General features: G+C 35.8%; 1 long non-coding RNA gene across 1 annotated transcript in view; it reads right to left on the bottom strand.

Annotated features, from left to right (window-relative positions):
- The window catches only part of LOC139699060 (uncharacterized), a 367,166-nt gene that overhangs the window by 240,432 nt on the left and 113,478 nt on the right, over nucleotides 1-13,256 (bottom strand). The window contains exon 2 of the long non-coding RNA XR_011703049.1: nucleotides 4,129-4,228. This is a non-coding gene — a long non-coding RNA (uncharacterized lncRNA). The remainder of the gene's footprint in view (nucleotides 1-4,128; nucleotides 4,229-13,256) is intronic.

Here is a 13,256-nt window from a genome sequence, read left to right as displayed (position 1 = left end):
GTGGCCGTTCTACCACCCGCCAATACACACATCCCCAGCGCACCCCAGTCACTGACACGTCATCACCGCATCAAAACCCTTCCGTGAAAGGCACATACATATACGCGTGCGCCACGCACTTACTCCCCTCTCGTTACTCTCCGGCACTAAGATCAAAATATGTCGGAAAGGAGAGGTGGAGAGATATGATTAAGGGGGATTCAACGAAAGGGGTGTGTAATAGCAAGGTAAATGGAAGTGATTGATAAGTACCGGAGAAATTAAGAAATTAATGAGGGGTGAAATGAGAAATGTTTTAGGAGAGAAAGAGGAGAAGCTGAATTAAGCAGAGAGAGACAGAAGGAGAACAGAGAGAGTAGCTTTAGATAAATAAAAATAGGGAGAGATAAGAGAAGAGAAAAGTAGAGAAATAGACTGAAATCTACGGAAATATAAATGGATATATCGAGAAATACAGGGGTAAAGAGAAGGAGAGAGAGAGTGAGACACGGAGAGCGAGAGGGCGAGCGAAAGCGAGAAAAAAAGCAATAGACTGAGAGTAATAGTGACAGAGAGTGAGGGAATGGAAGAGGCAGAAGGTGGAGATAAAAGAGGAACAGATAAAAGAGGAACAGAGAGGGTGGGAGGCAGTAAGTATATAAAGGACGAGAGAGGGAAAGTGCGCGGTGGAGATGGAGAGGGTGGGGGAGAGGCGGAGGACGGAGAAAGAGTGGTGGTTTATATGGGGGAGCGGTGTTGAGAGGTAGAACGCTCGGCCATCACATCCCCGGGGTAACGCGGTGCACATTCATATTTGAAGTAAGAAGAGAAGAGGGAGAGAGAGGTCTCCCATCATATTAACTAACCGCCCCACTCCGCCGCTCCTACCTTCCGGCGGCAACGTGTTAATTAGCCAGGGCAAGAGGAGGAGAAAGTGGTGAGTAGGATGCAGGGGATACAGGAATCCGAGGGAGGGGGGTGAGGGGAGAGAAAAACCAGGCAAAGTAGAGCGAGCACAAATATATTATTCATGAAAACATTTTAAGGATCCCACTTCCTCCCTTAAGTTTGGGTTTCTACTACTACTCCTGCTTGACCGACAAATCTCTCTTCCTTTTACCCAACCTTCTTTGACCCCATAAAGGACCTACCACCTTTCTCCCTCTTCTTATTTCCTCCCTTTCTACCTTATATCTTCCGTTTCACCCCAAAGGTCAAGACACAGAAGCTCTTAGCATTAGGTTTAACTTGGCGAAAGTCTGGGGTTATATAAGGGAAAAGACGATTTCTCAAGTGAAGATGCGAAAAGGTTATCCTCTACTGAGGGAAAACATGTACGAATGAGAGTCAAATGATAACTAAATAGTTTTATCTCCAAGTTCCGTTATTACAAGAATGTTTTACAAATAATTTCCTTATGTAGCTTTCATGGTGTGTTGTAAAGGTAATACAGCGCTTTAAAAGGTCACAAATGTCACAAGAAAAACCTTACTCCTACGAAAACGTTTTTCGTTACTATTCGGTATCCTTGACCTTTTTGATGGAAATCTGTTACGGAAGTAATGCTGCCTAGGAACTTCTTGGCCCACTTATATATATTGTAGTGAAGTGCGTGCATCACCAAACAGAAATTTTTTCGGCAATGATTTTTAATGTTGTAACCTTTAAATACCCAATAAAATAATGAGAGAACGAAAACAATAATGTATCCATTAATTAGTGTATGTATGTTCAACTTCCTTACTTTTAATGAAACAGTCATCACCTTTCGTCACAATGGTTCAAAAAGTTCACCGCGAGTTTTGGAATTAAGTCACTTGAGTGCCTAAATTAATTACAAAATAATAGAATATTATTTTAAAGTAGTTCCTTATCAAAAAGAACTCATAAAATACTAGTTTTAAAAATCTGGAATGAAAATCTGCAACAACATGGGAATTCCCTGTATTCTATATCTTTAATTATTACATTAGAGACATATAGAACTAAAATTAAAGATCAATTTATATTTTACGCAAATAAATATCGGCACTATTCGAGGTCAGTTTTCCATGAAATTTCCCTTATAAATTACTGCAAACAATTATAAATGAATAATCTCACATTGAAACTTTCTAAATCTACATTTCATGTGCATTTACTAAGTTTTTTTTATTATGGAACAATTCCACCAATTTATGCCTCAAACGATCAATCCTAACAATTATAAAAACAACGGCTGCACAAAAAATATGAAAAATATCGTTGCGTTGAAGTTAACCTTCATCCTTTCAATTAATTTTATTACCTGTCTTTAATACGTAATCTTCTTTTCTTCAATTGCATCGATCGATCTATATCAAATCATAAACAGATCTTAATAGCATATGCTTTAAACATTAAAGAACTAAAAGATGCACACAGAAATATATCTGTGCATATAAATTCAAGCATTTGCTAAAAAACAAAGTTATCATAAGAAAGCAACTTTAAGTTTGGCATAGTTAAAACTGTGAGTGCACAATACGTTTTTGGCAAAAATATTCTCATATTCTCTCTAAAGCAGAAAATTTACGGCCATGGTGGTTTTAACGAGGTGAAAATAATGTTGGCTGAGGTTTATCATACATATATTCATATACAATGATTCGTAAAAATATAACAGAGCAGTTAATCATCAGTAATTACTCCGGTCGGATAATCTGAATACATACTTTTTTCATGCATCTTAAAAAATATCATTTTTCGAAGAACGTTATTTTCATTAAAATAGAGTACAAAATATGTACATTTATATCAAACCGTTGGAAGCCTATACATAAATCGCCACAATTTTCAATACAGGGGAAGAAATAAAAATTATAAGGACTTTAAATATATCATTTATTGCTGATTTTTAAGGAATGCCAAAACGTCTTCATATTTTTTTCCAATTTATCTGATATTTCACATATACTTGGCTCCAGAGTGTCCAAAGCAATTAGGAGAGACTTTGAATAAAATATTTAACTGCATTTACCCCCAACTTTGCTTTTCTTATTGCTGAATAAAAGTGGTAAGAAAAGAGAAATTATACCAGCAGATATTAAAAGGGATCTTCACCGAATGTAAAAGTTGAAATCAGATAATAAAGTTGCTTTTGAGTATTTTGCCCCTCGTGCGTCAACCTTCATGGAAAGATTTACAGCATAACATTTTTATTCATTAAGACATTCGTGAGATTAGCCAATTGACAGTGAGAGTGATGTAAGTTTCACTCCACCAAAAATGAAAGGTTGATTTAATTAACTTTGAAACCGCGGTTAATATCTTAATAGTTTTCAATATCCCGACAAGAAAACAATGTTAAGGCTACCTTATGATAAAACAAACTACGAGGGTCATCCGGAAAGTAGTACCCGTTCGTGCCGCATGAAGTGCTGACGACGCGAGTAGCCGCTGGACGAGGTCAGATAGCTTCAGTGGCTTGTCTGCCTTCTCTGAGCCAAGTTGCGTGACGCTAGCATTGCCTGTGTTGTTTCTGTGATTGTTTACAATGTTTAAAAAAATTGAGAACGCCGCCAGTTGTGAAGTGAGGGCAGTGATTAAATTCCTCAATGCAAGAAACGTTCGCCCATGTGATATTCATCGCCAATTAAAGGAGGTGTATGGAGACAATGTAATGGACGAGTCGTCTGTTCGGCGGTGGTGTCGCAACTTCAACATGGGGAGGGGGAACACACACGACGATGAGCGTTCGGGGAGACCGTCTGTCATTACAGACCAACTGGTGAGCTCAGTTGACGAATTCGTGAGGAACGATCGGCGCGTCACAATTGATGACATCTGTGAGCATTTTCCCAATGTTTCTCGAACAATTGTTCATGAAATTGTTAAACACCATCTGCATTATGCAAAAATTTGTGCAAGATGGGTCCCTCGCGTATCTCAATGAGCTGGCGGCGAAGGACTATGCAGCAGGAATACAGAAACTTGTCACACGTTATGACAAACGCCTTAATTTGCTTGGAGATTATGTTGAGAAGTAGTTTAAAGTATCCTCTTTCAAATAAAATTTTTTATGTTTGTTAATATTTACTTTTGTGTCTTTATTTCACGAACGGGTACTACTTTCCGGATGACCCTCGTACATCTACTGACTTATGGCAAGAAGAAGTTTATGATTCATACCTCGTTTTTCATCTAGAAGAGGAAATCATACCCTTCCAAGGGAAGTTTCAAAATGGGTAAGTAAGTAGTCATTCAGCCGTTCATGTTCACGAGTTTTATCCTGTGAATGATAAAAATAAATAAAATTTCATTAGAAAAACTAAATCTCTGAGAAAATTGGTTTTGGGTGAGGGAAAGAAACGTGACGTACAAATGGACCATGGCAATTAAAATATTGAAAATCCTAATTAGCAATGAATTAACATCAATAAGTTATGTAATATACTTATCACCGAGCCAATATCCTATGGACGTACAACATCAAAAATCATTATCTAATATAAACAGTGACGTTCTATGGAATTCCTGAATAAAGACGCTTAGGCGTCATCAAGTTGAAACAATGAAATACATAAAGATGTACCTCTCTTGTAAAAATGAAATTTAAGTTAAATCAACGGTTTTTTAAACCTAAATAAATAGGGAACACGATATAATCAAAAAACATTTTAATAAAGATTAACATAAGTGTGGGTACCATTCCTTAATCATTTATTTAAGTTATTTTCAATTGCTTCTTTAAAACAAACACTGAATTGTGGCATCCATTCAATATTTTCCACAGTATTGAATATTCTCTTAAGCTGTAAAATAAATTAAAAATATAGTCACTTATTACCTTTTAGCACATCGTCTCTCACCTATTTGGTTATCTTACGGTTTCAACTGATGTGCCATTATGGATTTAGGAGGTTGGATCGTGAGTACACCAGCCAAAATGTCACCATAGATAATGAATTAATGATGATTGATGAAAATGAGGAAACTTTATTCATCCGTGTCTCGTATAAAGATGCATGTATGATGTAAATATAATGTTTAAGTACGTTGAGATTCTTATTTTGAAATGTGTGCCAATACTTATTTTGTACTAGCTTCAGGCGCCCATTTTTGAATCTTTACAAATTCGACTATTTTTCCCACAAATTAATTAATATACTTCAAACAAAAAAACGGGTATGTGCTGCATGTTAGCACTATTGTAATTCTAAATGTATTAGTTTTTCGTGAGAATGACATTTCTTTCTGCACCATTAATTGTCAACTCTTCTACTGGCAGTTCCTTAATGCCAAAAGAAAATCCATTAAGTGTTGTATTTTCAAACTAATTTTTTTTAAAACTATAACGAGAAGATCCCGTTTTATCAACATCGTTTAATGAAGTGAACTTAAGGCAGCAATTGCAGAATAAATTACACTTAAATCTACAAATTCAAAATGACATATATCTATGCGTGAAACCTAGCTGTAACCTTCTCAAACAAATAATTATAAAACATCCGGAAAAGGAAAAAATCTGAGATAGAATATATCGCAGCGAAGATATCAAAGCAGAGCACAGCTACATATCTGTACTCATTATAATAAAAAATTTCAGGAATTTTAATAAACTGTGGCAATTAAATTCTTTCAAAAGACTTGGTAAGCATGACGCAGAACATATTTCATTCTAGTATATCCAGTTATTAATTAGATAAAAAATAAAATATAAAAGTAGAGAAGCATAAATATAAAGTATAAAAGTTTCTTGGGCTCAGTGCGTATAAATTACTATTCATTTTTCAAATTCCACCTTTTTCGCACATTTTTAGATATAACTTTAAAATATTTCTCCAAAACCATAAAATTCCCTAAAAATTTATCTCTTATTTTTTCTCCGACAGTGTTCAATACGTGGGTCCGAATGAATTGCGCGCACTGAAATAGATCCAACTGGCTACATGTAATTCCAGAAAGGATGTGATAAAACACTAACTGCTTCCATAATACGATGATCGCACTTCTAAATCGCTTTTACAGATGAATTGATGTGTGCGTGACTGAGACTATAGCTTTCACCGAATTAATATCAAAGTACGATCTCGTCCAAAGCAAATTTATATTCTCAATCGAAAACCAAAAATGGAATAAAAATATGCTTATCCTAGCACTGTACGTACAAAGCAAATTCTGGAACACCCAGTAGTGGATAAAGTGGTACCTCCTTTGACCACTGCGAAATCATAGATACCTTAATTATCAATTAAAGGTAATAAGAATAGTTTCATGAAAATACTACCAAAACTAATCCAAATCCACCGTTTTGCCTAGCAATTACCATACCCTTTATTTAATACCGTTCCAATTCCACAGTACGCCGACCTTAATTTTAACCCATCGCATGAAATTATTGACATAAATGACGTACCAAGACATCCGAACAATCATACACAGATAAATAACTACATATGGAATAGGTCATGGAAACTATTTTTCCTGGGCATAATTGAAAGTTATCAGTAATATGTTAGAACATATCGAAATTTTAGTTTAGAGGTCCTTAACAAGAGAAGATATTAGTTGAGGAGTAACACGAACATGCCAATTTGGAAATTAAATACCACAATAATATATGATAATCATCACATAATTAAATTGAGACTTTTAGCATAAGAACAGTGAAACAAAATACATGTTTGCAATTATTGTAGCTAGCTATTCTAAATAGAAATTAATGCTCATATTAAGCAAAATGCACGTTGAGGAAAAAGTAGAATAGTTAATATATATTTTATACTTTAAACGATATTCAAAACTCTTTTATTCAGAGTAGTCATATTATTTTCGTCTGTAATTAATTCTAATATGCGGTCTATAGTAAATAGTATTAATATTATAAATAAAGTAAGATATTGTTACTTTTCAAGCTTTGACATTTATTTAAGGAGCTTGGAATTCTTCTTTAAATGCAGGTTAAATATTACGACATAGCTGCATAATTTAAACCCCTTATATCTCCCACAAAAAATAGCAAAATGCTCAATTCCTCTCATTTCCTGAATATGTCTAGAAAATGAGCTTCCTAACACCGATTATTGCACTCCTTGACCAATGCTGAAACCAATTAACCTAAAATCTTACTTGTTAGACTCTAAGATTTTTAATTGACTACCCATAGATGGTCATTTGCCCCGAGAGTAATTTCTTTAAGTGAAGAACAGGCTCAAGAAAATATCAAACTCAAAGCACCAACTTATAAAAAAATAGCTGAAATTTCCAGGACTTGAAAACCAAAAAATATCGATCAGTAATTTTTTATAATAAAACTCTCACTTTCACCCCCCAGAAACACGGTTAAAACTTATTGTGTGGTGACAAAAGGTAAAGAATTCTCCCTTCTCACGAACGAGTTCCTTAGTTGTAAACATAAATATAAAATATTCTGACCCAATATCCCCGCACTCGTTCGCTCCCCCTTAGGCAACCAGTAAATTCAAAGAGGTGAAGAAAGAAATAACAGTCAAAGAACGACACTATACGTCATGGGGTGAAAGAGAGAAAGAGTGAGAGAGGTCGTTTATGAAAAATTCAGCGGAACCCACATCCAAGGGTAAGAGAAGATAGAATGAAATAGTAATAATAAGAATAAAAGTAGGGGAAAAGGGAAGAGGGGTGAAAGGGTGTCTCTCAAAAGTTCTCAGGTTCTTTTTCTCCCCCCGCAACCCTCTACAGAACCCGCCTCATCCTCTCCCGCCGCCTGCTTCCCACTCCGGCCCCGCCCCCATCATCTCGACTCTCGCGTGATCGAGCACAAAGTGGTAACAATCGCATTCAATCAGTCCGAAAAGTTCATCCTCGGCATACACCCTCCTCTCTCTCTTTTCGTCCTCTCTCTCTACCACACCCTCCCTGAGTGATGCCCACCCCGGTCGGAGGCCGCGATTTTTTCCAAACTCCCAACCCCAACTCCGAAATGTATTCCTCACCCATAATCCCCGCACTGTTTCAGCCAGTATTCTTCCTATTCATATCCACCAAAGGTTTCAAGACGAACTCGTTTCTTCCTCCTACTATTACTTACACTTCAATTTTTTATTTACGTCATAGATCAAACCTCACCCATTTTTCTCTAGTGATACAGTGAAACCGATGAAAAGGGTGCCAATGAACCACCAGAAACAGTCCTAGATGATTATTATACAGACAGCACTACATTTATAGATTCCTGGAGTTCAACCTTCTTTAAATATGTTCTTACGGTTGCTCGAATTGCTTTCGCGAAATCGAAATGCACGATGAAACAAAATGAATACATGCGATGAAGGTTGAAGCAGGAAAACGAGGTATTTCGGAAACTTTCAATAAAACTTTATCATAATGTAGGATGCCCCTCCCCAAATTTTAATAAATCATAACGCCAGATTCTTACTTTCATGTTTTCAAATAAATAGACTTTCAAACTTTTTTTAGACCGTTTCAGAATTTACTCGGGTCATTGATTATCCAGGGCACCAAGAACCAGATGCATGTGTTTTGTGCTTTACGTTTCCGTATTTATTTCAATATTTTCTTCATCAAGCACCCAGACTTCCTTAATGTTTACCCTACATTTAAAGAAACGCACATTATATAACGCCCTAAGGACTCGTAATATATTCATTTTATGATCTAGTGAACTAATGTATAAATTCAAGAGAGTTTCCAGTGATAAATTATAGAAAGGACAGTCTAGTACTAGGTAAACAACAACACGAAAAGGGTTAGCACTAAATTTATTAACAGTCCGTTCCGGCTCCTAACTTTTTCCAGGTATTTTCATCCTTTTTTTATAAAATGATTAACTCAAAACAATTTTCAATCATTAGAAAACGAATCCCCGCAATTTTTTCACGGTTAAAAGGAAATGAAATTTTGGGAAATCCATATTCTTATCAAGTCTAAATTCTTTTAAAACCTTCCTGTAAATTCCCAATGAGATTTTTCATTTACATACCAGTGAGGAATTTCTACATTCATGAAACTTTTATAACATTTTTAATTTGTTGAAATCCAATGGGGAACACATAAGATGAGTTTACTCTTCTAATAAATTCCTGCTTCGCAAATAGTGCAAGTCTTTCCAACGATTTTTTCTGCACTTTATCTCGTCTTTACGTCACTGAACATGGCCTTTGATTCACACTGATTTTTATGGTCCAAACATATACATATATAAAATAAACACAGTAATCAACTCGAAGGTCGGTTTGGTAGGTGATGGTAGAGTTCTTAGTACTAGCCTTTCCCAGTACTAAGCCTTATATATACGGCATTTGAAATTCATACATTAGGGTAGGGGGGCCAGCTCCTTTCCCTGGGCCGCTTATTGTTTCCCAGGAAGATCTGGTACTCTAAAATTTTAAATCTCCGATGGAGCTGCAGGTCCCCAGAGACTTACCCGAGACCCTCTGGTCAGCAGTCTAATGCTCTACCCCCCGGACTACCACGACCCATGTATGTATATATAAAATGTATGTATATATATATATATATATATATATATATATATATTCTCATGGTGCATGTGATCTGCATACATCCCTGCCTTGGTTAGTCAAAGAGGTGTTAAAATCGCGTACCACAAATTCACTTCCCCCTAAACGTTTGCTTTGGTTCTCTACATTCCGTCTTAACAGATTTCCATCGGACATAGTCCAAACCCAGGGAATTTTAAAAAATACAAGTATATTTGGGAATACGTTTGATCTAATTGAAAAAGACACATGGCTCTAGCTTTAGGCGTCTCTCATCACCATCCCATCGTTTGCTTTTACCTATGCCTCTCTTACACATCGCGCCCCACTTGCTCGTATGAGTAATCTATTTCCACCGCACCGTTTTCCATTTTATGCTCTTTGAATATAACAAGAGTCATTAGATTGAATGCGTTTCGCGCTGAGTCGCTCACGGCGCTCATTACGACTGAATAATTGCGACCCATCGCTAAATAAACAACTCTTGCAAACGCGAGAAACCGTATGCACAAGTGAAATTTAAAATTCAACAGCCTGCTCTGGCGAAGTTAATTACATGAATTGCTTTGTAAAGGGCACACACGCGCATATATGAAAGACATGAATCGTAACTGCCGGGCCCTGTAGGGGAAAGATAATAAATAGGAACTGTACCCTATGAGGTTCTGCGTGCCATGTTAATTCAGCAGATAACTATAGATTTAGCCATTGTAGCTGTTAGAATACTAAGTATAAACAATTATTGGTGTAAATGACGATATCTACGGTCAATGGGATTAGCCTGTGGATTTCATCCTTAAATATAACGGTACACCAATTTTTCATAAGCAAAATTTTCATTTCTGGGCACTCAAAAAGTGTTTTGTTGACTAAGTCTGGAAGATATTTTTGACGGTAACTAAATGGAATTCAGTTGTGCGTTATTTTTGTCTTTGTCGGTCGTTAAGGTACAGTGAAATTTTAGAAGGAACGTCCAAAGAGAATCGGTATTGCCTGCTTTAACAGAAAATATACTTTTCCGGGAGGAATTTCAATTTCTATTATTATTTCATTGTGTATGTGATGCCACTAGAGGAACTGTATACCGTAGGTAATTATAAATCAGATATTTGATAATGATAAATATTGACTAATAATTTGATCAAGTTGTATAATTCACGTTGGGTTGCGCTGGTGAAAACTTATCTTATTGAGATATATTGAATTTTCCCGGAGAATGCGATTCTGATATGTAGCAAGGATTTAAGCTGTAGAACGGGTATCACATTTTCCAAATCCCAAAGGGTGTGTTGATGAATCGCGAAATTCTCTGAGATTGGTTACTTTATTAATTGAATACATATAATGAATAATAAGAAATGTTCCTTTCCCATGGAATGGTGAAGAGGAAACTAATTTGTTTGTTATTAAGTATTCCAGAAAATCATTTTGACATTTATTTCCCTGTTTCATGTTAAAACATTAAATGAACCTCAATAGGGAAAATACATCAGTGATATGCCGATTTAATTTCAATTTTTGTGACATTAAAGGAGGAGTAAAATTCAGCTAGCCAAAAAACATAACGCCTAAGAGAACTGCATTACAGCAGTTCATCCACTCAAACGAAATTGAAAGCCGCAACTCATAAATTTTTATCAATGCTGTCAAAGAGTTCCACAGAGGGATGCAGGGGGATAAAAATAAACATCCTAGTTTTAAAATTATCCTTTTAGAAATGATCCCAAGATTAAAGTATAGTATGCAAGAGTTTAATCGAATTTCATACCTTACTTTTTCCTTCAGTCACGAACGCACGCAATATCAATTTTTTCAATCCAAAATATATTGCCTCCCTGCCTCCTTACTTATGGTAATCGGCCTTCACATGCCCAAAGACGCACCTTAACAACGGAAGTGGAAAACACAAATCCACCCCCACATTCCCGCAACAAACATTCTCGTACCATCCCCTCCCACCTAAACTCAAAGTCGGCCTTTCAGGACGGCCAGCGTCTACGCAGCGTGTTTAATACTTTCACGAACCCTTTTCTCCATACCGCCTCATCTCCTGCCCACACGCTGCCCTCTTGGCCCCGACACACACCCATGCGTACCTTAAATGGAATTTCCAACGCATTCCTTGAATCCTCCAATAAACCTCTTACCCTTTTCACCGCACCCTCAGGGAGTACAGGATTTTGAACCGTACTACCCAGTATATATTTCCTTCTTTGAGTTCGTTCAGACGTCCAACGGAGACCTGAATATATTAATCCCGTTTGAAGAGAAAACCAAAGAAATTACGAGTAGGAATATTCGTTGTCCACATAATACCCTAGGTATTTCAGAGGAAAATTACTGAATCAAAGACTTGATAGCGTATGGCGTACAAAAATTCCACAACAGTCAACTTAAAATAATATTTCCAATATTTTAGCAACATTAAATTCAGTTCACTTTGAAAGGTTGTAATGCATACGTATATCGCAGTACAATTAGTATTTTACTGTCAAAAAATGTACCGTAAGTATACCCAAAGGCTGCATTATTTTATAAACATCTCAGATAAAATGTGCTGCATGGAATTAATTTATTAAGTTATATAGACCTGCATTTAACCAATATAACCTCCATATGAAGTGCTACATAAATCAGATATTTCCTATGTATCGCAAAATACAAACAATTGATTTCACTTTAATAGCAACAAAGTCTACTAACAAATTATTATGTGATAAATCGATTTTATAAATTTTGTCGCACTCTGTTCATTTCTCAATTAATTAAAAGCCAGTGACAACAAGCAGCAGGTATCCTCAACTTTTAGTATTACGTTTTCCCTTAAGCTGCTTATTTGGGGTATCGTATCATAAAAGGCTCTGTTGATGATCAACCCCTGCTACATTTTTAATGGCATGTTAGTTTTATAACCATGTCGTAACGTATGCAAAATGCAAAAAAGATGAGACAATATTTCCATAAAATTGTTATTTTAAATTTAGTCTATAGAATAAAAATTAAATTTAATCTCAGAAAGTAATAACCAAACTAAATATTAATAACAAGTTATGGAGTCCAAGCATTCATACTTCCAAATTTTCTCAAAGGATCACAATACAGGAAGTAGCAATGGTATTATAGGTATCCGAGAGGTATTTTTCCATTTCATGGATAATATTTTCCGTTCTAATTTTTCTGTCATGTAAATCGCTTTCTCAAAAGGGTCAGGTAGGACGAACACTCACTCATGTGTTAACTTCAAGGGGCTCATTTCAATATTTTTGATCTAAAAATATGACCTTTAAACCTGAAACCTGAAATATGATCTTTATTTCTTCAGGGTTCCTTCGTAAAAACAGAATTAGTAATATTGCTACTCATTGGGAGTTACTGAGAGTCAAAGAATGAAATACATTAGAATGAAAATAATACAAGATCGAAAGATTTTTACTGCATAATTACTTCAATTACTAAAAATCACCATGTTAAATGGTTCAAAATACATTAAATATTATACAGCCTGTACATAAGGCAAAGCACATTGTCGCCGTCAGCGTTATCAGACCAATGATACGAAGACATGAAGTTATATTATTACTATTACCGAGCATAGATATTATGAATATGAAAAAACTACGCAGAGTTGGTATTTGATATTTTTGAATCACTCAAAAAAACACTCTCAGCCCAAATACTTGTAGGGCTCTGAAAATATAGGAAGAATGTTTTATCGCAGAAGTAGATATAAGCTGGTTTGAAGTGAAAAATGACACCTATAAATTAAATTGCTGGATATCTAGGGAACCAAAAATTATTTTACATGACATGAAATGC

The sequence above is a fragment of the Hetaerina americana genome, unplaced genomic scaffold, assembly GCF_022747635.1.
Source record: "Hetaerina americana unplaced genomic scaffold, ioHetAmer1.1.p SCAF_9, whole genome shotgun sequence".
In the NCBI taxonomy this organism is placed as follows: Eukaryota; Metazoa; Arthropoda; class Insecta; order Odonata; family Calopterygidae; genus Hetaerina; species Hetaerina americana.
This window is presented reverse-complemented; position numbering and strand designations above follow the sequence as displayed.